Below are 23,848 nucleotides of genomic sequence, written 5' to 3' on the forward strand. Positions count from 1 at the left end.
ACCTTAAGGCTTCATCTTTGTTGTTGATTAATCTTTAATCTTCGTGCCATTCCTAACTTTTATTAATGTGTCTTTGTGGTTAACTCTCAAAGTTTCATCAAACATGGATGACAATGTGACACCTCGATTAGGCATGGAATTTAAATCATTTGATGAAGCGTATGACTGTTATAATAAGTATGGGCATATGAGTGGGTTCAGCATTCGGAAGAGTTATTTACACAGGAGCACGACAGATAAGAGTGTCATCGTGCAACGGTGTTTCATGTGTAGTAAAGAAGGATACCGAATAGAAAGAGAGGTGGAAGTCAAACAACATCATCATGATACTAGAACAGGCTGTTTAGCAAGGATGATTGTAAAAACAGATCATGAAGCACGATTAGTAGTTGACCAATTTGTGGATGACCACAACCATGTTCTTCATATTGAAGAAGCTGCACATTTGTTGCGCTCCCAGCGTGCAATATTAACTAGCCAAGCCACGGAAATAGAAATGGCAGACAAAACTGGAATGGGAACAAGATTGACATATAATTTGATGGGTTTGCAAGCAGGGGGCAATGAAAATCTTGGCTTCATAAAGAAAGATTTGCAAAACTATTTGAATAACAAACGGAAACATGATTTGGCATATGGGGATGCCGGGAGCTTGATGTTTTATTTAGACAATCAACGAAATTTAAACCCTGCATTTGTGTATTCTGTACAGATGGACAGTGAGGATAAATTGACTAATATATTTTGGGCTGATCCACAGATGCAATGTGATTGTCAACTATTTGGTGATGTAGTTGTGTTTGATACTACGTTCTGCACAAACAAAGAAAATAGACCGTTGGGTGTGTTTGTGGGATTTAATCATCATAGGACTGTGGTCGTATTTGGAGCTGCCTTGCTCTATGATGAGACAACTGAGTCATTTGTATGGTTATTTCGAACTTTCTTTGGAGTTAATGGTGAAAAGAAGCCAATTACAATTTTCACTGACCAGGACGCTGCAATGGCGAGGGCACTAACTGAGGTTGCACCTAATACACGCCATGCATTGTGCACTTGGCATCTATTGCAAAATGCAAAGAAACACCATGGATATTTGATGAATGACAACTCACAGTTCTTCAAAATTTTGAACAAATGCATATACCATTATACAGAAGTTGACGAATTTGAATATGCATGGAGCAATTTAAGAGAAAATCATGGGGTTCTAAACACTGGTTGGCTAGATAGAACATATGAAATAAGGGAGAAATGGGCATGTTGTTACATGAAAAACTATTTCACACTAGGTGTGAGGAGCACATAGTTGGCTGAAAGTTTGAATGCTGATTTGAAACAATGTCTTGGACGCAAACTTGATCTTCTAAGGTTTATGAGACATTTCAAGGATGTTGTGGAGGCAAAACGTGCAAATGAATTGAAAATTTTATCTGTTAGTGACCAAACTTGTGAGAGTGAATTCTTGGACTTTGGAGAAAGGAACAAAGTAAAAGGTGAGGAATAACTAACTATGTTATACATAATTAATTGTCGCTATTTTAATTTCTATTGTTGATATAAATTGCTGTAAATTTCTATCTACCCATGATATGCATGTGTGTGAGTTTGCACTAATGGAATGTGAGATTTATTGCTTGAATATTTCTCTTTGCTGTTGAATCTTATGTTATTGATATGAATATGGTATGACTTTGTATGAGATGAAAGAGGAAGCACAATATTTTTATCCTTACCTTGTATTTTCTACTAGGGTTGTGGGTTCTCCTGTTGCCTTAGTAACCTTATGTGATTGCCTTGGTTATGAATGGGGAATGGGGAATGCCCTTTTGGCATTTCTGCCATAAGACACCAGAGGAGGCGGAATGGACGCATTCCTATGGTGCCCTTGGTACTTTCCCTGATTTCTGTTGACATACTTAGGGCATATCTAGAAGTGTTTGGCTAGGTAACCTCATAAGTACTACTACCCTTCCTGTAGGGGTATTGAAACCGGTTAACCCATGATGTTAGTGGTTAGGTCCTGTGAGCATCAAGCATGCCCACTGCCATCATGAGATTGTACGGTTGCATATGATAGATAAGGGCTCATGGGCTCTCAAGACTGGTAACCAACCCGTGAGAGGACATGGAGAGCATCCTATTGGTTTTTGCCATAGGATACGTTGATAGGTGGGAAAAGATATTGAACTGAGTTGGTTGGTGCCATAGGAGAAGTATCTGGACCATATGTAGTACGAGACCGTATGACTTTACATTGGTTTTAGAGTAATCCTTGACACACGCCAGATCTTATGCCAATGGTGATGTGAGAGAGTGGTGACTTATACCCCAGCCACGGATTGATGTGACTTGACCCAACAACCGCAGAGAACCCAACAGACGTGCTTTGGTGCCATGATGAAGAGTGATGAGACCACCCAAAGGAGACTGATGTATAACTTAATGCGTGTCTACTTTAGAGACTACATTATAGAGTTAGGAACCTTATATCATCACCATGCATCTGTTTGTTTACATTATTAATACATGATTGTCTTATGAATTATAACATGAAAATTGGATGAAAGTATTGATGTGAATGTTAGTTACCTCACTGAGTTCTATGAACTCATTCCTTTATTTTGTTTGTTCTTTAGACTGCTCTACAGGTTATGAGGACCCCTCCTTCATTGGGGATCCTTTGATGAATGACTACTAGGAGGGAGTAGTCAGGGAAGAAGTGGAAGCACATGACACTTCATGTTCATGCCAGGACTGCTCTTATAGAGCCGACTTTAGAGATAGAGACCTTGTTGTCCTTAAGAAATCTTTAGTTTCTTTCATGTTTCTTTCTACATATATACGTTGATTTCTTTTGGGAAAGGCGAGGGTATTTTCTATCTTGACTCTTGAGTTTTTTCGCTGCAGATATTCTCTCTTTTAGGACTCTGATGCTTCGTTTTTATTTGAAATAATGGATAATTGTAATCATTAGTTTAGATTTGACAATTTATTACTTGAACTTGATTTATTCTTGTCCATTTAATTATGCTATAACATGTTTTGTATCGATTTGTCACTGAACCTAGATCTTGCGGTGTATCACCCCCACGGGTATTCGAGTATGACCGGATCCGGTTGGGTGGGGTGTGATAGTACATCTGAGTCTATTGCTGATTACTTTAGTTGAGTTCAAACTATTAGTAATCAAATGGAGAGAAATGGAGAAATATTAGATGATGTCCGGATTATGGAAAAGATCCTTAGATCCCTTGTTCCTAAATTTGAACATATTGTAGTAGCGATTAAAGAATCTAAGGATCTATCCACACTATCTATCGATGAGCTTATGGGTTCTCTCCAAGTTCATGAGAAAAGGATAAATAGAAATAAAAATCCGGATGAAAGTTTGAATCAAGCTCTACAGAGTAAATTATCCATGAAAGATGAAAGACCAAGTAGCAGAAGTCGAGGACAAGGACGAGGAAATCGTGGACGAAGCAGTCATGGACAATAAACATTTAGAGGCAGCAACTATAGCAATTATGGTGGATGTGGAGGATGGAGAGAACAAAATAATTATGATCGAGAACGATCCAATATAAGAGGTCGAGGTTGGAGATGAAGAGGACGTGGTTCTTATTCTCAAAGAAATGAAAGATCCCAATATCAATGCTATAATTGCAAGAGGTATGGTCATCTCAGCTATGAGTGCCAAGAAAAGCTAGAACCAAAGATCGAAAAAAAGACTCACCTTGCTAAAGAAGAGGCGAGCGATCAATCCACAGTGTTGTTGACCTATAGAGGAGATGGCAAAGAACAAGAGCATACTTGGTTCCTTGACACCGGTGCATGTAATCACATACACGGCATCAAAGAATACTTTACATAATTGAACGAGACAATCCAAGGAGAAGTTCTGTTTGGTGATTCATCTAAGATTCCAGTCAAAGGAAAAGGTAAGATAATGATCTAGGCGAAGAATGGAGACCACAAGTTTATCACAGATGTCTATTATGTTCTAGGACTACAAAGCAACATAATAAGTCTTAGACAATTCCTAGAAAAAGGGTATGATATTCATCTCTAGAATTTCACACTCACTATTATGAAAAAGGTTGGAGATTTGATTGCAAAAGTAAATATGTCTAAGAATAGACTATTTACTTTGGACATCAAAGAAGAAAAGGTAAAGTGCCTAAACTCCATCATCAAGAATGACTCATGGTTATGGCATTTGTGGCTTGGGCATCTTGGCTTCAGCGGCTTAAAATTACTGTGGAAGTCAAACATGGTAAATGGTTTACCAAAGATTGATCATCCAGATCAAATTTGTGAAGGATGCATCCGAGGAAAGTTACACAGAAAAAGCTTTGAAGTTGGTAAGTCAAGAAGAGCAACAAAGTCATTGCAGCTGATTCACAGCGATATAATTGGACCACTTGAGGTTGCATCACTTGGAGGTCACAGGTACTTTATTACTTTTATTGATGATTTTAGCCATAGTATTTGGGTATATTTTATTAAAGAAAAATCAGATGCTTTACATAAATTTAAAGAGTTTAAAGCATTGATTGAGAAACAAAGTGGCTATCATATCAAGACTCACATGTCAGATAGAGGAGGCGAGTATACTTCAAGACTATTTGAAATTTTTTGCAAAGAGAATGGTATCTTGCACCCACCTACAGCTGCTTATACTTCACAACAAAACGGAACCGCAGAATGGAAGAATCGCACAATTCTCGACATGGTGAGAAGCATGTTGAAAGGTAAGAATCTACCAAAAGTTTTTTGGGCTAAAGCTGTAGCATGTGCTATTTATCTACTCAATAGATGTCCAGCTAAAAGTGTCAAGTTTTGAAGCATGGACTGGATACAAACCTAGTGTTAGTCATTTCAAAATCTTTGGATGCATTGCATGTGTACATATTCCAGAGCAAAAAAGGAGAAAGCTAGATGATAGAGGAGAAAAGCACATTTTCACAGGCTATGATGCAAGAACAAAAGCCTACAGACTCTACAACCCAATTAGAAATAAAGTTGTAATCTCAGAGATGTTGATTTCAATGAAGCAGATGATTGGAAGTGGACTGAAGAAGAAAAGAATGTCAAAGGAACATTTTTGGAAGATGAAGAAGATCTTCAAGAACAAGCACCGACACAGAATGAAGATCTAGGTCAAGCTTCTCCGCTAAGTCCAGTTCCAATAACTCCAGGCAATAACAACTCTTCAATAGAAGCTCCTACAAGAACACGAAGGCTTAGTGATATCTACGACCCTATTGAACCAATACAAATGGTAGATGATTTTACATTTATTTTTCCTTTAGCAGATGTGATCCAATCACATATGAAGAAGCTGCTCGTGAAAAGAAATGGAAAATTGCCATGGATGAAGAAATAGAAGCAATCAAGAAAAATGATAGGTGGAAGCTCACTAATTTGCCAAAAGGACACAAGACAACTGGAGTAAAGTGGGTGTATAGGATGAAGTTCAAATCAAGAAAGAAAAGTTAGAAATACAAGGCAAGACTTGTTGCAAAAGGCTACAAGCAACAACAAGGTATTGATTATGATGAAGTATTTGCACCAGTTGCTAGGATTGACACCATCAAACTTTTGATTGCTTTGGCAGCTCAGAACAAGTGGAGAATCTATCAGATGGATGTAAAGTCAATTTTTTCAATGGATACTTAGAAGAAGAAGTATACATTGAGCAACCCCAAGGATATGTGAAGAAAGGCCAAGAAGATAAGGTATAAAAGCTAAAGAAAGCTTTGTATGGCTTAAAGCAAGCACCAAGGGCTTGGAACATGAGGATTGATGCATATTTCCAGCAGAACGGCTTGATAAAGAGCTGATATGAACACACCTTATATCATGTTCATTTGTCTCTACATGGATGACATGATTTTCACAGGAAATAATCCAAGTATGATCGAAGACTTTAAGAAAGCCATGACACGAGAATTTCAGATGACAGATATTGGAAAGATGTCATATTTTCTTGGAATAGAGGTAACCCAAGCAGATGAAAGAATCTTCATTTCATAGAAGAAGTATGCAGAACAAGTACTCAAGAAGTTCAAGATGGATCGTTGCAAGGCAATAGAATCACTAGCATATACAAATGTGAAGCTGAGACGTGATTCAGAAGAAGAACTTGTCAATCTTACCTTTTATAGAAGCTTGATTGGAAGCCTAAGGTACATAACTTTCACAAGACCAGACATCATGTATATAGTAGGTGTCGTCAACGGATACATGGAAGAACCAAAGCAGTGTCACTTCATCGCAACAAAGAGGATTCTAAGGTACATAAGAGATACAACTTCTCAAGGTTTGCTCTATACTTAGTCAAATAATCCAAGACTAGTTGGCTACACTGACCGTGATTATGGGGGAGACCTAGATACAAGAAAAAGTACTTCAGGATATGTATTTCTTATTGGATCTGCAGTAGTTTCATGGTCATCAAAGAAGCAATCAACTATGGCGCTTTCATCATGTGAAGCAGAATATATTGCAGCAGCATCGTGTACGTGCCAAGCAATATGGTTAAGGAATCTTAGCAAGAGATGCATCATCCACAAGAGAATCCTACAACCATATACATTGACAATAAGTCAACGCTCTCTCTCGCAAAAAACCAGTGGCCCACAACAGAACCAAGCACATTGATACGAAGTACCACTTTATACGACAGCATGTGAAAGACAACAATGTGAAAGCTGACATATTGTCAAATTGAAGATCAAATTGCAGACATTTTTACAAAGCCACTTAAGATTGAAGTGTTCAAGAGATTAAAAGCACAACTCGGCATGACAAGTTGAGTTTGAGGGGGAGTGTCAAATTCAAACCCGACTTGGAAGGTCGGAAAATTCAAAGAAAGTATTAGAAACTTTATGAAGATATTAGAATAATATAGATTTTTCAAGAGAACTGTAGAAGCTTGAGGAAAATTCAGAAGCGGTTGAAGATAGAGTCAGTTAAGAATCTCTATAAATAGAGTAAGGCCTGGTATTATGAAATGTAATTAGAAGAAGAAAGAGAGTTAGTGGAAGGAGAGAAGGAAAGTAAGAGAAGAAAGCAGGTGTAGAAACACCTTGTTTGCTAATACACGTGAATAGAACGTGTATGATAGGAAGAGATTAAGAGAGAGAGTTAATGGAGAAAGAGAAGTGCTGTAACACTTCTTATATGTAAGCTTTTTTTTTTTTTTTTTCATCTTTATCATAAAGGTGTTTTCTGTAGTGTATTTAATCCTCCTTGTGAGAGTCATATATAATTGTTTTGTGAGTGGTTATACCATCACCTTGCTGCACCAACACTTTTATGTGAGTATTGTCTAGTCAGGGGCTAACGACACCCTGAGTTCTTGACTATTCCAACATAATAGTTTCATGACTCACTTGGAGGCTGATTTAGGGTAACCCTCTTCGCTCTCCCAGAGTTTCCTTGTACAGTCAAACTAGATGAATTCACACCTAAAACAACCCTAGCTGCTAGCTAGCACCCGAGAAGATAAAGAGGTTCTATGGGCTTGGGATTTCAATCAAAACAACTTAAACCCAAATCAGAAACAACAAGTTTATGCAGAAAAGCAACATGGATCCTCTTAATAGGTCAGAAAAAAGCAAGAAATTAAGTGGAACTAGATCTAGTTCATAATGAAATTGATATTTCAAGGAATGAGAGTCTAAGCAGAATGGTAAGAAAGAGATTGTAGGTTTCCAGGACAAGGACAAGATGAGTTCTCTTTTGGATCTTTCTATAATAGGAGAGGTTTACCTAGTGCTTGAAGGCTCTTTCGACGGAGCTATAATATGATTTCAGAGAAGAAGACAAGACCCGCAAGTATTGAGAAAACTAAAAACCGCATGTAACAGAGTCTGATTATCATTATTAGTCTAATGAATCATTTCAAAAAGATCAAAAGAAAGGAAAAAAAAAAGAGGGTCTAGATCCCCTTCTAGTAGGGGTGCAAGTTTGGCCTTTGTGGCCCTGATTCACCTCGAGTCCGAATAGGGCTTAGGCTCAAGACTTTGGCCTTGAGGGTGAGTCAAGGCCAAGGGGAGCTTGTAATTACTCTTTGGCCAGCTAGGCCCATCCCAACCCATCATTGATTTTTTACCCTTACCCTGACCCTAGCCCTAATTTTGGCCCTAATCCTGACCTTCATTTTAGCTTTATCCTGGCCCTAATTTCCCCCCTTAATTTTGGCGCTAATCCTCACGCTAATGTTGTCCTTAATATCAACCATAATCTTGTCCTTGATTTTTATCGTGATCTTCATATTAACCTTGATATAAGTCTTGATTTTGACTTTGAATCATTTTGATCATATTAGACTATGAGTTCACTTTTTGTATTATTTTTAGGGTAATTTTTATTTGGACCCCTTGAGGTTAGACCTAAGTCATTTTTAATTCTAAAAATACTGACATCTTTCATTTGCCTCCAATATGGCATCTCGAAGAAAAAAAAAACAAAAACAAAACCAAACCTGTCAAGAACTTGTTAACAAGGTTTTAAATAGGATTTTTTTTTTTTTTTTGAATAAAGATATTAATTTATTAAACAATTGTGAATGAAAACATACTTAAGTAACTTTGAAGATAAACTTTTCATTTTATCAAATCCTTTCTGATGTTTCTAACTCATGTGTGACCTTTACAATCAACTTGGATTTTCAAACCTGTCCAAATTTAATTTCAATTCTTCCCTCTATCTTCTCTTTTATGAATAAGCTCAATTGTTTTACACTGGGGAAAAACCATAGAAGGGAGAGAACATAAAAGAGAGAGGGAGGGATAAACTTGGGGAGAAAGACAAACCAGAGTGAAGTTTGACCACTGTCCTAGAACTTGAGAATCAAGCATGGAACAAAATTCCATCGAAAGTTGCGAAGTTTCTACCGCAATTTTCCATTTTGGAAAATGCGAAACGAAACTCATAAGGACCGGAAAAAAAATCCTCAGTTTTGATCGAAACTGTCGAAATTTCGTCAAAACTTGTCGAAACCTCGAAACTTTGTTCAACCCAGTTGGTTCATGAGGAAGAAAATTCTCAAATTTCTTAGAAAACTAAGGAAATTTCGTGGAAATTTGAGAAATTTCGTAGAAACTTGGGAAATTTCGTGGAAACTTGGAAATTTAGTGGAAACTTGGAAAATTTCGTAGAAACTTGGAAAATTTCGTAGAAACCTGGGAAATTTTCTGGAAACTTGGGACTTTTTCCTGTAAATTTTGTAGCATTCCCAAATTTTCAATTTTTTTGTTTATTTCATGTTTCCCCAAATACCCCCTCCATCAGGACTTCTCTATCCAAAGTGCATATTCTTTCAGGTTGGTTATCTTAATCATATTGATGATCAGACTCATAAAGTTACAGTTGTCGATTAACTTGACAACCATAGGCATAAAATGTTATGGGATGTCTATGTTCATTGGTTGGAGGAGAGGATGTTACAGGCATAGTAATACTCAGCTCACAGGATGAATCCATTCTTGGCACTCCTCTTAACACTAAGTTGTATTTTCCTTTTATTGTCAACTATTTTGAAGTTAGAAATTATATATTGAATGTTATAGGCTTAAGTAGTTAAGTTTATAATGTACTTTTTGGACAACTCTGCATTGATGTTATGTACATTGAATGACATATCTACATTGATTTTTTAGCAAAATACAACAAATGTATTCTTTATACTCTAATTAGCTTAAATACAAGATCTCACCCCAAAATACTCTCTAAAACCTGTCGAAACTTGTACAGAAAAGTTCTCGATTTCTTCGAAATTTTCCAAGTTTCCACCTAAGTTTCTCATTTTCACCCGATCGAAACTTGAGTTTCCCTCAAATTTTTTACCATGCGCACAATAACTTCAAACAGATTGAACAATGTGACTTCTTTTATATATATATATATATATATATATATATATATATATATATATATATATATATATATATATATATATATTATTTAACACCTTAATAACATATGGACAGCTTAGATTGAACACAAGATTCTAATAACATAAGATTATGTGTTGATTATGTACTAATGTAAGGTGATATATTTCATTGATACCTTAATACCATATAGACAACTCAGATTGAACCTAAGTCTCTAATAAACATAAGAGCACGTATTGTTGTAAAGTGATCCAACAATGTACACATCTACATGGGATCATCAAATTAACGGGTCAAGAAAAAAAAAATCCAAGAATTAAACATTTACGAAACAAAGATTGATTGGTAAGGGTCGATCAAGGCCAATCAGGGCAAGGGTTGATCAAGGCCTATCAGTGCCAGAGATAGAGCTAATTAGATTAGGGTCAGAGCCAAGGCCAACCAGAACCAATCAGAGCAGAATGGGCTTGGCTTTCGCCCTTTAGAGCTTAGGATTAGGGACAATAATCTTTGATCATAAATTAGGATAAGGGTAAGAATGAGCGTACTTTATAATATATAGGACTACTGGGCTTGGGATTGTGAGATTGCAAAAATCCAATCCTATTGTAGCCCCACCTTTTAGGGTTGGTTTAACAAAAAAAATTAATTTGTGGCTGCCGGGATTCGAGCCCAGGTCTCCACGGCCACAACGTGGAATTCTCACCACTAAACTACAGCCACTAGATATTTACATTGTTTTGGGATAATAATTATATATCATTTCACGCGAATGAATATGTTTTAAATTTTTTAAGGGGGCATTCCGAGAATTGAACTCGGGACCTCTCGCACCCTAAGCGAGAATCATACCACTAGACCAAATGCCCGATTTCTTAATAATTACCACGTTAACCTAGATATCAATATAAATACGGGCAGCTTTTGATACAGTGATCATGGTTGATTCAAACTAATTCAGTCGGACAAGGTTTGAAGCGGCTTAAAGAAGACCTGGTCAAACCATGGACTAACCAATATCCATAATGTGCGCAAAAGTAATAAACAGAGGTAGAGCACAATTAACTTCTTAACTCTTCATAACGGACTACTGGCCAAACAATGAGCCCAAGGACGCTGTTAGAAATCGATATGGACTCTATTACTTTTTATACACAGAACATTCAGATTTGATGATCATGAGAGATCTGTAAACCTTAACGAACGAACGAAGTATGACTCAGATTTTCTATTTAAACCTAGCACTCACCCACAATCAATTACGCATTCTTTTGGATTTCCTTCTAGCATTGAGAGGTCTTCAACCCATATTCTTCTTCTAAGGCTATGTGCATTCACAAACTTGCTCGTCGGAGGCATAACTTGACCAACCTGGTCGAGCATGTTTTTACAGGTCAGTTCACTTGCGTTGACGAACAGGATTTTAAAGCAATAGTTTTTTGCACCATATATGGGAAATAGATTAAGAAGCCATGGTGGTACTTAGATTCAGATTGCTAGAAGAAGCCAACTGAATAATCCTCAAGGACCCGGGATCCAACCCCATGATCTAGCCCTAGCTCTAGGGCAGAGTCTTATGTTTAATGATGCCCTTGCTGGTTCATCCAATCCAAACCATTTTGTGACCATTGGTCAGTTTAATGAGTTACAGAGACAAATTATGGAGTGAACGAGTTGATCAGGGCTAGTGTCCATCGACAAGTAATCCCACAACCTAGCGGCCAACAAGGAAATCAAATGCTTCAAGATGGAAGGCTGGAGGACAAGGGGTCAAAGTAAGGCGAGGGCTGAGCACCTTCGCTCAACCACTCCCAATGACCACCTAAAAGAAATCTCAACAAAGGAAAAGAAAAAGAAAGTGATCCAACTTGACTAGCACGTGGGGCAATGTCCATACATACTTAGGACCCTCCCCCTAGAGGAAGTCAAGATACTGATGAAGATGATGACAGATTTGAAATATGAGGTAACCGCTTATTGATCAACCATCGTAAAGGAATGGGTGACCATGATGTTCCGGGCAGAAAAGTTGCATATGTTGACAAGCTGTTCAAAGAGTTAGATGATAAACTAAGAGGGTTTAAATATGCAAGAAAAGAGGACCTATATTATGTATTGAGGGGTGATCCATTTGTTCGGGCTTTCTTAGAAGTAGGTATGCCAAAAGATTTCAAGTGCGCGGCCCTCACTTTGTTCGATAGGACTCAATGTCCAAGGCAACATATCATGCACTATAAATTGGTGATGTCCTCATACAAGCATAGTGAAGTAGCTTTATGCTGAATTTTTCCAGCTTCACTAAGGGGTGTAGCGTACCAATGGTTCTTAGGTTTAAAGGACAGATCAATTTCAAATTTCAAGCAGCTAGGTCAAGTATTTCTATCATGCTTCCAAAGTGCGGTAAGCACAAAGAAGAGAGAGGATATCCTATTTACAATACGATAAGGACATTGAGAGCTAATTAGAGACTTTCTTTAGAGATTCAACAATTTGACTATTCAAATTGAGAACTAGATTAGAAGATAGCCTTTCACGTAATCTATTAAGGAATCAATCATGATCGACCGCTCAAAAATTTTGCAAGACTTGTCTGAGACTTATGTAGACTTGCTCGACCGTTTCCGAGGCAGCAAGTGATATCCGAAACGAATGAATCTAGAAGGAAAGAGCTTGCTGTAGAGACAAAAAGCTAATAAAGACAAGCCTCAGCAAAATCGGAGTCGGTCATGACTACTAATAGAAGTGGTTGGCCAAAGCCCAAAAAGCAGTCTCCTGAAGGAACACTTATTCCACTATACACAAACAGATCAGAAATCTGATGTAGATCAAGAGTCAAAGCCTTTTAAAATGGCCAAGCAAGCTTCAATCTTGACCAAAAGATCGAGACAAAAGTAAGTATTGTGACTTTCATAATGATCATGGACATTGAACTAACAATTGTAGGAAGTTGAAGGCAGAGATCGAGAAACTCATCTCATAGGGCATCTAAAGAAGTATCTCTGAACAAAAAAAGATGTTGCTCGGTCATCTACCAGAGACAGAAAAAAAAAAAAAAAGCAAGGTGGACTAGTAGAGAAAGACGCCAAAGCCCTAGCAAAGGTTGACCAAGGTCTAGAGATGATAATCAGAAGAGAGGGCATACTCCAATTTACACAGTGCCCGGTGGTCCAAAAGAGGAGCCTGTCAAGTAGGCAAAGAGAAAAGCCTGATATGTGGGGAATGCTAAACTCAAGAGGTTGGAAGTTAGGGTTTCATCAAAACCTATAACATTCTCCGTGAAAGACATAAAGGATATTAGGACTCCCCATGATGATGCATTGGTGATTGAAGTAATCTTAGCAGGATGCGAAGTTCATCGGGTCGTAGTCGACACAAGTTCGTCTGTAGATATACTCTCCCTAAAGGCTTTTAGAAAGCTCAAACTAAGTGACAAGATGTCCATCCCATGCAAAGCCAAACCATATGGATTCATAGGAACTTCAACTCAGGCTGAGGGGACAATTCGGTTAGATCAAAGGATTGACAAGTACCCTCGTGACAAGGTCATCCAATCAACCTATATGGTTGTAAGGGACTTGTTAGCTTATAACGTCATCCTAGATCGACCAACCCTCAGCGCCCTGGGAGAAGTGGTGACTACTATGCACATGAAGATGAAGTTCCCGACTGAGAATGGCATTGGAAAATGCAATTCTGACCAGAGATGAAGTCGGTAATGCTATGTCAATTATATGAAGAAGAGAGCCAAGACGAGCTCCACAATGACTATAGAAATCAAGGACGATCAGGATGAAGAAGCTATGTAGAGAGCAGAATCGGTTAAGAAATTGGAGAGGATTCAACTTAGCTTAAAAGATCCAGCTAGAGGCACAATGATTGGTGCCAAACAAGAGGCATATTTCAAAGCAAGATTGACCAAGTTTCTAGAAGAAAACTTTGACGTCTTTGCCTAGTCAGCATATGATATGCCACGTATTGACAGAAGAGTTGTCAAGCACCGACTATGTATTGACTCTCAAGCAATTCCTCTTGTCCAAAAAAGAAGAAACTTCTCTGTTGAGAAGCATGAGGAAATCCGAACAGAGGTTCAAATGTTGAAACAATTAGGGTTATCAAACCAATTGACTGCCCCTGACTTGGCTAGTCAACATGGTGATGGTTAAAAGGCCAATGGCATGTGGCGAATGTGTACTGACTACATCAACCTCCACAAGGCTTGTCCGAAAGACTGCTACCCTCTTCAAAGGATCGACCTTCTCATAGATGTAACAACTGACCATGAGATGCTCAATTTTATAGTCACCTACTCTGGGTTCAATCAAATTCTGATGCAAGAAGATGAAAAGTACACTGCCTTAATGACTTAAAAGGGAGGTTACTATTACAACTTAATGACGTTTGGGTTAAAGAATACTGGAGCAACCACAAAGAGTAGTGAACAAAATTTTTGCCGACTAGATTGGCAAAAATATGGAGGTCTATGTAGATGATATGTGGGTGAAGAGCATCTTTAAGACCAACCCGTAGCCAACCTGGCAGAGGTATTTGATGTACTCCGAACATACAAAATGAAGCTCAATCCAGATAAATGTGCATTCAGAGTTTCATTAGGAAAATTCCTAGGTTTCATGGTATCCCAAAGAAGAATCGAAGCCAATCTAGAAAAATCAAGGCAATCCAAGATACGGAGCCACCTAGAAACATAAAAGATATTCAATGCCTCACTGGTCCGTTAGCATCACTAAATAGATTCATTGCTTGGTCTAGAGAAAAATGTCTACCTTTCTTCAAAGCTCTAAAGATTGTATCCAATCAGAAAGCAGAAATTTGGAATGAGGAATGTCAAAGGGATTTCGATGAGTTAAAGGCAAAGCTAACCAGTCCTCCACTACTCATACGGCCGACCCCAACGAAGGAACTACTCCTCTTCCTAGCAACAACATCCATTGCTATCAGTGTCGTGCTGGTACAAGAAGAATATACTGTTCAAAATCATGTGTACTGTGTGAGTCATGTATCAATAAATACTAAGACCAGGTACCTAGGGGTGGACAACCAGGCCTTAGCTTTAGCAACTACTGCTCAAAATATCCAACCATACTTCTAGTCACATCCTATTGCTATGTTAACCAATTTTCCTTTAAAGAAAATATTACACTAACTAGACTTGGCTGGTCGATTAGTCACCTGGGCAATTGAGCTCGATGAGCATTAGATTGAGTTTTGACCCTGCCCGGCCATTAAAGGTTAAGCCCTAGCGAACTTTATAGTTGAAACTCAACATCCACAGGATGAACAAGTAGAAGAAGAATTGGATCCCAAGTAGATAAAAAGATGGGTCCTATTTGTAGATGGATCCAGCAATACGCAAGGCAGTGGAGCATAATTACTTCTCCAGAGTCCAGGAGGATTTGAAATAAAATATGCACTCTAATTCAAGTTTAAAGTTTCTAACAATGAATCTAAGTATGAAGCATTGTTGGCCAAACTAAAACAAGCTATAACACTTGGAATCTAGAATCTGGAGATAAAAAACGACTCACAGCTGATCGTGAATCAAGGAAAAGGAGTGTATGAAGAAAAAGAAAAAAGGATGGGCAAACACCTCTCTTTGGTCGACTAATACAGGAAACAATTTGCAAATTTACTAATTAGGCAAGTACACAGAACATAGAATGACCAGGAAAACTCATCATCTCGCATGGCTACAGATGAACTAGACATTACAAAGTCGGTGGTCTATCTGGAATAATTGAAGAGTTTGAGCATATATGTGGTCGACTAGATGCAAATAGTGGTCAAACAAGGATGGACGGACCCGATCATTTGCTTTCAAGAGAATGGTCAACTTCCGGAGGACAAAAAGAAGCTCGAGCTATTTAGTAGAAAGCTACTCGATATATAGTCAGGGATGGGTTACTTTATAAGAAGTCGCTCACCCAACCACTTCTCCGATGTTTGGGTTCCCCAGAAGCCAATAAGGTCTTATGGGAGATACATAAAGGAATATGCGAAACACATATAGGTGCATGAGCACTTGTAGACAAAGCACTAAGACAAGTGCTACCTCTGGCTGACCATGTAAGAAGACGCTAAAGCATATGTTTGGAAGTGTGACAAGTGCCAAGCTCATGCCATTGTACCTTGCAGCCTGACAATACCACTAACATCAATCTTATCCACAATTGCTTTTGCAAGATGGGGATAGACGTAGTAGAAAAACTACCAAAAGCTTTAGGAGGAAGAGAATACCTAGTGATCCGGTCGATTATTTCACAAAGTAGGTGGAAGTAGAACCTCTGGCGTCAATAAATATTGCCCAGCTAGAACACTTCATCACATATAACATTATCTATAGATATAGAGTTCCAAAAATTATTGTGACCAACCACGGAAAGCAATTTTAGAACCTTGCTTTAGAAAGATTCTGCAAAGATCAAGGCATTGAGCACCATCTATATTCAATAGCCTACCCCCAGAGTAATAGACAGGTTGAAGTCACCAACCGTATCATGCTCAAAGGATTGAAGAAGAGGCTCGACCAGCTAAAATGAAGATGAGTCGAAGAACTTCCAAGAGTACTCTGGTCATACCGAACAACACCTACGACAACCATTGGAGAGTCTCCTTTCAGAATTGCATACGAAGTTGAGGCCCGAGTGCCAGTTGAAGCGTAGGTCGGCTCTGTCACACCCCACCCTCCTGTATAGGTCCCGCTAGACAACCCGTGGATGCGATCCACAGTCACAAGATCCAAGGTTTAGCCATCAATGATAATAAATGCACATAATAGTAAATCAAGAGAAAGAACAATTTAATAATTAAATAAAAAGGATATACAAGTGTCTAGAATCCCATGAGGAAAGAATATAATCAAAGGAAATGAATAAAATAAACGTGTCCAAAGATGGTATCTCAACGGAAGCAAAAGAAATCAAAGTTTAATTATTATTCTATTCTTTCTCAAGGATGGCACTCTTCTCTTCTAATCTCTCGATGAATGGAGTCATAAATCCTTCCTTCATTGACTTATCAAAATGGCAAACCATCTGGATCCTTTTGTCATCAATAGAAGTGATGAGTACATTTATGTGTGAAATCTTAGGGCATAAATCATGCATTTACACACTTAGAGTGGAGCTACCTTGGGTTTTATGTTGTTTTTGCAGATTTTAGGACTTTTCAAGATTTAAGCAAATATTTGGAGTTTTTGGTATGAAACATGCAATTTTACAAGTCAAGAGGTCCGTTCAACTTCTCAAGTGCGAAATGGGTCTGATCTGGAGCATGATGGGCTAGAGATGTGATTATGGGTCAACTCCAAAATATTTTAGAAATAAAGAAGTAAATTTTGATATACAACTGAGATTAGAAAGTATCAATCAAATCTACAGAGGTATTATTGAGAGAGTCCTAATGGAGAAAAGAGTCCTTGCATACTTCAATATCTTATTTTCTATTTAGGACTTGATCAAAGAAAGAAAAAGAGGAAAAAGAATTATATTTAGAGAAGGAAGAGGGGGAAATCTCGTTTTTGAATGTCTCTATCCAACTTCGATCAAGCCCTTCATCGAATGGTCATCCGGTGTCCGATCAAGCTGATATTTTAAAGAGAGCTTCATGACTTCTTGATCCTCAAATCCAATGGTGGAATTGTGCATTTTATCTCTCTACGTCATTCCGATTAGTACGCTAAAACCCTAATCGGTTGAGTCAAATAGAAACTTTGAGTTTGATTCAAACTCTGTCAAGATTCATATCCCATGTAAACTCTATAAAAAGAGAGTATACTCCATCAAGGGAAAACGTGTTCTAGAGCTTAGGAGAAGCACTCTTTCTTTTCTCTTTTGTTTATTTAGGCTTTCTCTTGTTTTCTTTGATTGCTTTTGTGAGATTCTAATTTTTAGATTGAATGTTTAGGTTTAATTTTTCTATGTAATGCAATTTCAAGTTCAATTTCAAGTTCAAGTTCAAGTTTCAAATTTGAGGATTTGTTTTTCTCTGGGTCTAGCAATTGCAGATCTAGATCATTGGTTGTTACGGTAGGCTAAGATTCGAATCATTCGTTCAATTCTTTTCTATTATTTGAAGTTCAAAGATGCAAGTAAGTAACCTTCTCAATAATCTTCTCTCCCCCCTCCATTCCAGCTTCTATCTACCTCTCCATATTCTTAATTTAAAATTTACTTTCAACATTTATTTATTGTTCTCTCTTCCCCTAGGTCATTGATCAAAGATGCCTACAGTCGTGCCTCTCTTTGGTTAAGGTTTCCTTTTTCTTTTTATTGTTCTGTTATTTACTTTCTGCAATTTACTTTCAACATTTATTTATTGTTCTCCCTTCCCCTGGGTCCTTGATCAAAGATGCCTATAGTCATGCCTCTCTTTGGTTAAGGTTTCTCTTTTCCTTTTATTGTTTTGATTAATTATTTTCTACAAATTTTTTTCTCTAATATCCGTTCCCCCGATCAGTGGACTGTAAGCTACGGCAAAGTGTCCACGGTCAAAGTCATTATAATTATACTCTCCTTCCCTAGATCCAGAGCTAACACTCGGATCACTTCCCTTTTTATTTTTATTTATTTATTGTTTGCATTTTTTTCTGCCTTTTATTTATTATGCATTGGTTATGTTTGTTTTATTTTTTGTCTCAATTTGATTGCATTTGATGTATGGATTAGGACCGCTCGTTTAATTTAATTAATTAGTTAAAATCTTTGAATTGTTGCATTTTCGCATTACCATTAAGAGATTAAATTCTAAGTGGCATATCTCCTTAAGATCGACCCATTAGCTACACGATATCGTACGCTTGCGGTTATTTTTATTTCACAAACAAGGAGCTATAAGTGCACTCCATGCACCCACAGGTGGCTTTGTGTTGTGCATTGCTACCTCCCACTGACGCCTCTAGAGTCTATTCAAGGGAGTTCTCCCAGTCATACGGAACTTCTCCCGTTTCAATATTGCCATCTGAAAAATATGAAATAATCCACAAAAGGATAAGTTCTGACGAACACAATAAGGCAACAAATCTCATAAACATGTCAACATTATATATGGTAAATAACATAAAGGAAAAATGAAATGCATAATTATGGACGCATCTAGTAGCTAACCATGCAAGTCTCTAGTATGGCAGACATGCTTTAAGATACAACACCAACCCTCCTTTGGGTAGGTCTAGTCACTCTGATCCCTCACGGACTGGTTACCTCTATTGGGATCCCAAGCAAGGGATTCGGTCCCCATCAATCAACCATGGCTGGGGTTTAGGTCCACACTCTGTCACCACAACCATTAGCATGAGTGTTAAGGATTCTAACACAATGCAAGGTCCTACAGAAACATACTATATGTGATTCAGATACTTCCCCTATGGCACCAACCAACTCAATTCAGTATCCTTCTCCACCTAGGAATGAGAATCCTCACGGACTGACTACCTCTATTGGACTCCATTCCCTAACCCTATGGTCATCCACATATTGTTGGCGTGGATGCTATCATGTCCCTACACGAATCCCAAGCTGCTTATTGGACGCCCATGAGCCCAACCCTAACATATGCAACCCTACCAATGCATGATGAACATGGAACATTAAGTCTCCGTACAAACTGGCTACCGCTGTAGGATAAAATAAAGTCACGTCATCGTTCAAACGGATCATTCGACTTTAATACCCCTGTCAAAAGGGTAGTAGGATGTATGAGTATCTAACCATGCAATCTAAACCTCCTAGGTATGTAATCCAGCAACCATGATAGTGCTGGGGGCATTAGAGAAAAGTGTCATATACCATAGTCCCTGATATCCCAAGCTAAGGATACCCAATAAGGATACCCTCAATCATAGTTACAATACTTCATCTTTCAATATCACATTATAATTCAAGTCCATCAAATCATCATTCACAGCATATCATTATCAATGAATCATTTAAACTACTGTAATAGCAAGTTATATGATCACTTATGCATTCAAGTTATAAATAGCTTGTTACATTACATGCCAATTCATATATATAGAAATGTAACCTTACCTGTCAAAGTGAAAAAGCTACTGAAGTACAATCAAACTTCATAAGTAACATGTCTAGTAAACCTCAGAGATCACCTAGATTACAGAAGTCAAAACAGAGCAACAATCAAGATGATAAGGCTTCTGTGACCCAACCGGTTGCTCATGGCGGTTGGTTGGGTCAATCAACCGCCATGACCAACCACCCCTCTATCTGACAGAATCTCAAGTCTGAAATTTCAACTTTTGATCACCCATCCTCGATCTGATTTTGGGATGATCCAAATCAGAATTTCGTCCTTAACATTCTAGAGAGTTCATCTCCTTCTAGAGATACAAAATAAGAACATTTAGAACCACTTCATCTCCTTCAACTAAACCAACCCTTGATTCGGATATAAGAATCCATCTTCGGGTGTGATCTAGTCGCGATCATCGATGGAAGGATCCTAACCACCTCAGCTCACTATCTACATGATCATAGAGGGAAGAAAAACAAACTACTAATAAAGAGAGACAAATAGGGGGAGTGTGTGATTAACTAACCTCCAACCGATTCATAAAATCGAGCATGAATCAAACCTTCTTCGTGATTCAAGCGTTCTTCACCACCAAACACGTGTATTCTACCTCCTAACTATCCACAGTAGCCTCCACAAATAAAATAATATGAAATTAGGTCGTGGATGGCTATTTATATAATGTCGGGGTAAAACAGGGTTAAAAACCCATAAGTAGACTTGACCAATCACTTGTGGAGTTTGGATGGTCAATCAACCGCTTTAAGCAATTGCCCCTAGTACTTTTCAGTAGTTGGGTGCTTTGCTGAATTGGTTGTTCCCCGACACCAATCTAACTTAAACCAACATGTGGGGATCCTTGCCTTGATCTCAAACATCTTCAAGCTAGACTTGCCTTAGACTAGAGATCCACCTTCCCAGTCCATTAAGGTTTCTACTGGATCTCCTTCGGGTTCCCAGTATGGTAGGTTCTTCATCAGTAGAATCCAGATCCATGGGCTCAAGGTATGGATCATGAGCTTCAATCGGATATCCACAGCTTATTCCTACTGGAACTTCGGGTACTCAGACCTAAAATATGGATCTCGGGTTAGAATTATGGGGGTTGTTATAGGCTCACTTAGAGAAGAAGAGTTTGATGAAGATGCCAATATTAAATGAATAAATGCCAAAATAGATTGGATTGATGAAGTTAGAGATAGAGCGCAATACCACTTAGAAGAATATCAAAGGCGGATTGCCACCTACTATAATGCCAGAGTAAAAATGAGGTAATATTTTCTAGGAGATCTAGTTTTTCATTGAACAACAGCTTTAAATCTGACCAACCAAGGAAAATTGCAACCGAACTAGGAAGGCCCATACATAGTCATCCAATAGGCCAATCTTGGAGCATATCACCTGCGTGATCCAAAAATTGGACAAAACATTCATCGATCATGGAATTCGAGCAATCTAAAAAAGTACTATCAGTAATGTACTTCAAATTTCGACTTCAGTTTTTTCTTTCCTAAAGCAATTTTGATTCATTATCTGTAAAGGATTTAGCCCTAATTTTGTTTTGATGATTAGAAAAATGTTGTTCTAAATTAGGGAATCAATTAAGGGAATGATAAACAATAGATTAGAATCAATTACTAACATGAAATCAGACTTAGCATACTATAAAAATCAGTTTAGGAGATGAAATCATGTTGCTATGAAGAAAATCATGAGAATGCAATGTTAAGAATCAATATAGGAGCATAGCATTGATAGAATGAGAGGGGTTTATACAAATGCAAGGAGGAACAAAAAAAGAGGTGGTTGCAAGGTTGCAGCACCATCTTCATAGTCTCAACATCAAGAAAGAGATGAGGTGAGAGTAGATTAGAGAGAGAATGAGAGATTACATACCTTGGAGATGGTCTTGGGAAAGGGAGACAAAGAATATTGTAAGAATACTTCACCACTACCAAGGATAGGTCTTAGGAGGCTCTTCCCATGTTCTTAGGAGGTCTTAGCAATAGAATAGGGTTCTAACTACGTGGTTCACCTAAGTAGGGCATAAAATAATCCAAAAATCAGAATTTTCATATTTAATATCCAGCTGGTTGACTGGCTCAGTCGTCCAAGCAAGAACAACAACTTCAGACAGGGAAATGGAAGGCCAGATCAACTCAAATTCAAATGAGATTTTTACTACATCTCCATCAACAAGTCTAGGTCAGAGAATTACCTTCGAATTAAGTCCGGAAGTGCGTTAGGTACATCAACTAAACTCCCCCTCTTTAAGGTGCAGCTTCTTATCAAATACTGACAATGCATCTAAGTATGGAGCACCATCATCAATGTCCATGGGTTCGGAATCAAACACCATGTCTTCTACTGAGAGGGCCCACAATTGTCTTCTTCCTCCACTTCGGGTCTTCAGACCTACAAACATCAAGGATTCCGGGTCAAGGTTAGGGTTAGGCTAGGGCTGGATTTCACAGCTATTCCTCGGTTGCTTATCCACAAAGCATCGGGCAAGTTGATGTCACAAATAGAACACTACTAAACGGGATGAAGAAAAGACTAGAGGATAGTTGGGCTCTTTGGGTCAAGGAGCTCCCGAGCATCATGTGGTAGTACCATACTACAACTGGAGCCCCTACAAGGGAGACACCATTTTGCCTAGCATATGGCACTGAAGCTTTGGCTCCAGTAGAGGTTCTGGCCAGGTCAATCCATTACAACACTTTTGATGGGAAAAAAAATGACCAGGGCCTAAGAACAAACTTAGACTTTCTGCCAGAAGCTCAGGAGAAGGCCCACCATAGGAATCAATTGTACCAGAAAAGGGTAGCTCGATACTACAATTCCCGAGTAAAAGGCCGAAGATACTGAGCGGGAGATTTGGTGTTACGAAGGATGGGAGCTTTAGACCCCAGGAATCAAGGAAAATTAACTCCAACTTGGGAAGGACCATACATCATTGACTAAGAAACAAAACTGAGAACATACTGGTTAAAGGAGCCAATAACAGGAAAGTCGATTGATCGATCGTGGAACTCGACTAACCTGAGAAGGTTTTATCAATAGTTTTATATCTTTATCAAAACAAATAATGTTCTTTCAATGTTCTCAGAGTACAGTAACACGAGAACCAACCCGATCGAATATTTCACACCTTTCTTAAGGACAACGAAAAGTGACACGGGAAATAACCCGGTCACGAGTTTCTGCACCTTTCTTAAGGACTACAAAAAGTGACACGGGAACTAACCTAGTCATACATTTTTGCACATTTTTCTAAGGACTTAGCACCTTTTTAAGGCCATAAAGGATTCGGGAACTAACCCAATCAAGCATTTTTCGCACCTTTCTTAAGGACTACGAAAAGTGACCCAAGAACTAACCCAGTCAAGTGTTTTTGCACCTTTCTTAAGGACTACAAAAAGTGACACGAGTATTAACCCAGTCATACATTTTTAGCACCTTTTTTAAGGACAACACTTTTTAAGGCCATAATGCAAGGACTCGAGAATTAATCCCGATCAAGCATTTTTCGCACCTTTTCCTGAGGACTTAGCACCTTTTTTTAAGGACTTAACACTTTTATCTCAGTGCCTTTTTTGAGGAATAAAGCATGGAACTTAACTCGACCATATTTCTAAGGGAGGAAACTCGATCATATCCTTGACATTTCTTTTGGAACAGTTTCCCCGAGTAAGTTGTAGTAACTCAAAAGGTAGACAAAAGTTGTGAAACACTTAGCCAAATTTCATTCATCAGAGGGTTCAAAATACATTCTTCGAAACATAACATTCATTACTCGGGATACAAGAAGTTACATGGCTCGGGATACAAGAAATTACATGGCTCGGGATACAAGAAGTTACATGCCTCAGGATACAAAAAATTCAACAAGATCACAC

The 23,848-nt window shown here is 38.2% G+C and overlaps 2 non-coding genes across 2 annotated transcripts; both read right to left on the bottom strand.

Moving 5' to 3' along the window:
* Nucleotides 1-10,559: 10,559 nt before the first annotated feature.
* On the bottom strand, nt 10,560-10,631 carry TRNAH-GUG (transfer RNA histidin (anticodon GUG)). The gene has a single exon. It is a non-coding gene; the product is annotated as a tRNA-His (tRNA).
* A 74-nt stretch (nt 10,632-10,705) lies between these two features.
* Nucleotides 10,706-10,777, bottom strand: TRNAP-AGG (transfer RNA proline (anticodon AGG)). Its single transcript has one exon. It is a non-coding gene; the product is annotated as a tRNA-Pro (tRNA).
* Between the last annotated feature and the right edge of the window lie 13,071 nt (nt 10,778-23,848).

Source organism: Hakea prostrata, chromosome 2 (assembly GCF_041222555.1).
Source record: "Hakea prostrata isolate BN-2017 chromosome 2, UWA_Hpros_2, whole genome shotgun sequence".
Classification (NCBI taxonomy): Eukaryota; Viridiplantae; Streptophyta; class Magnoliopsida; order Proteales; family Proteaceae; genus Hakea; species Hakea prostrata.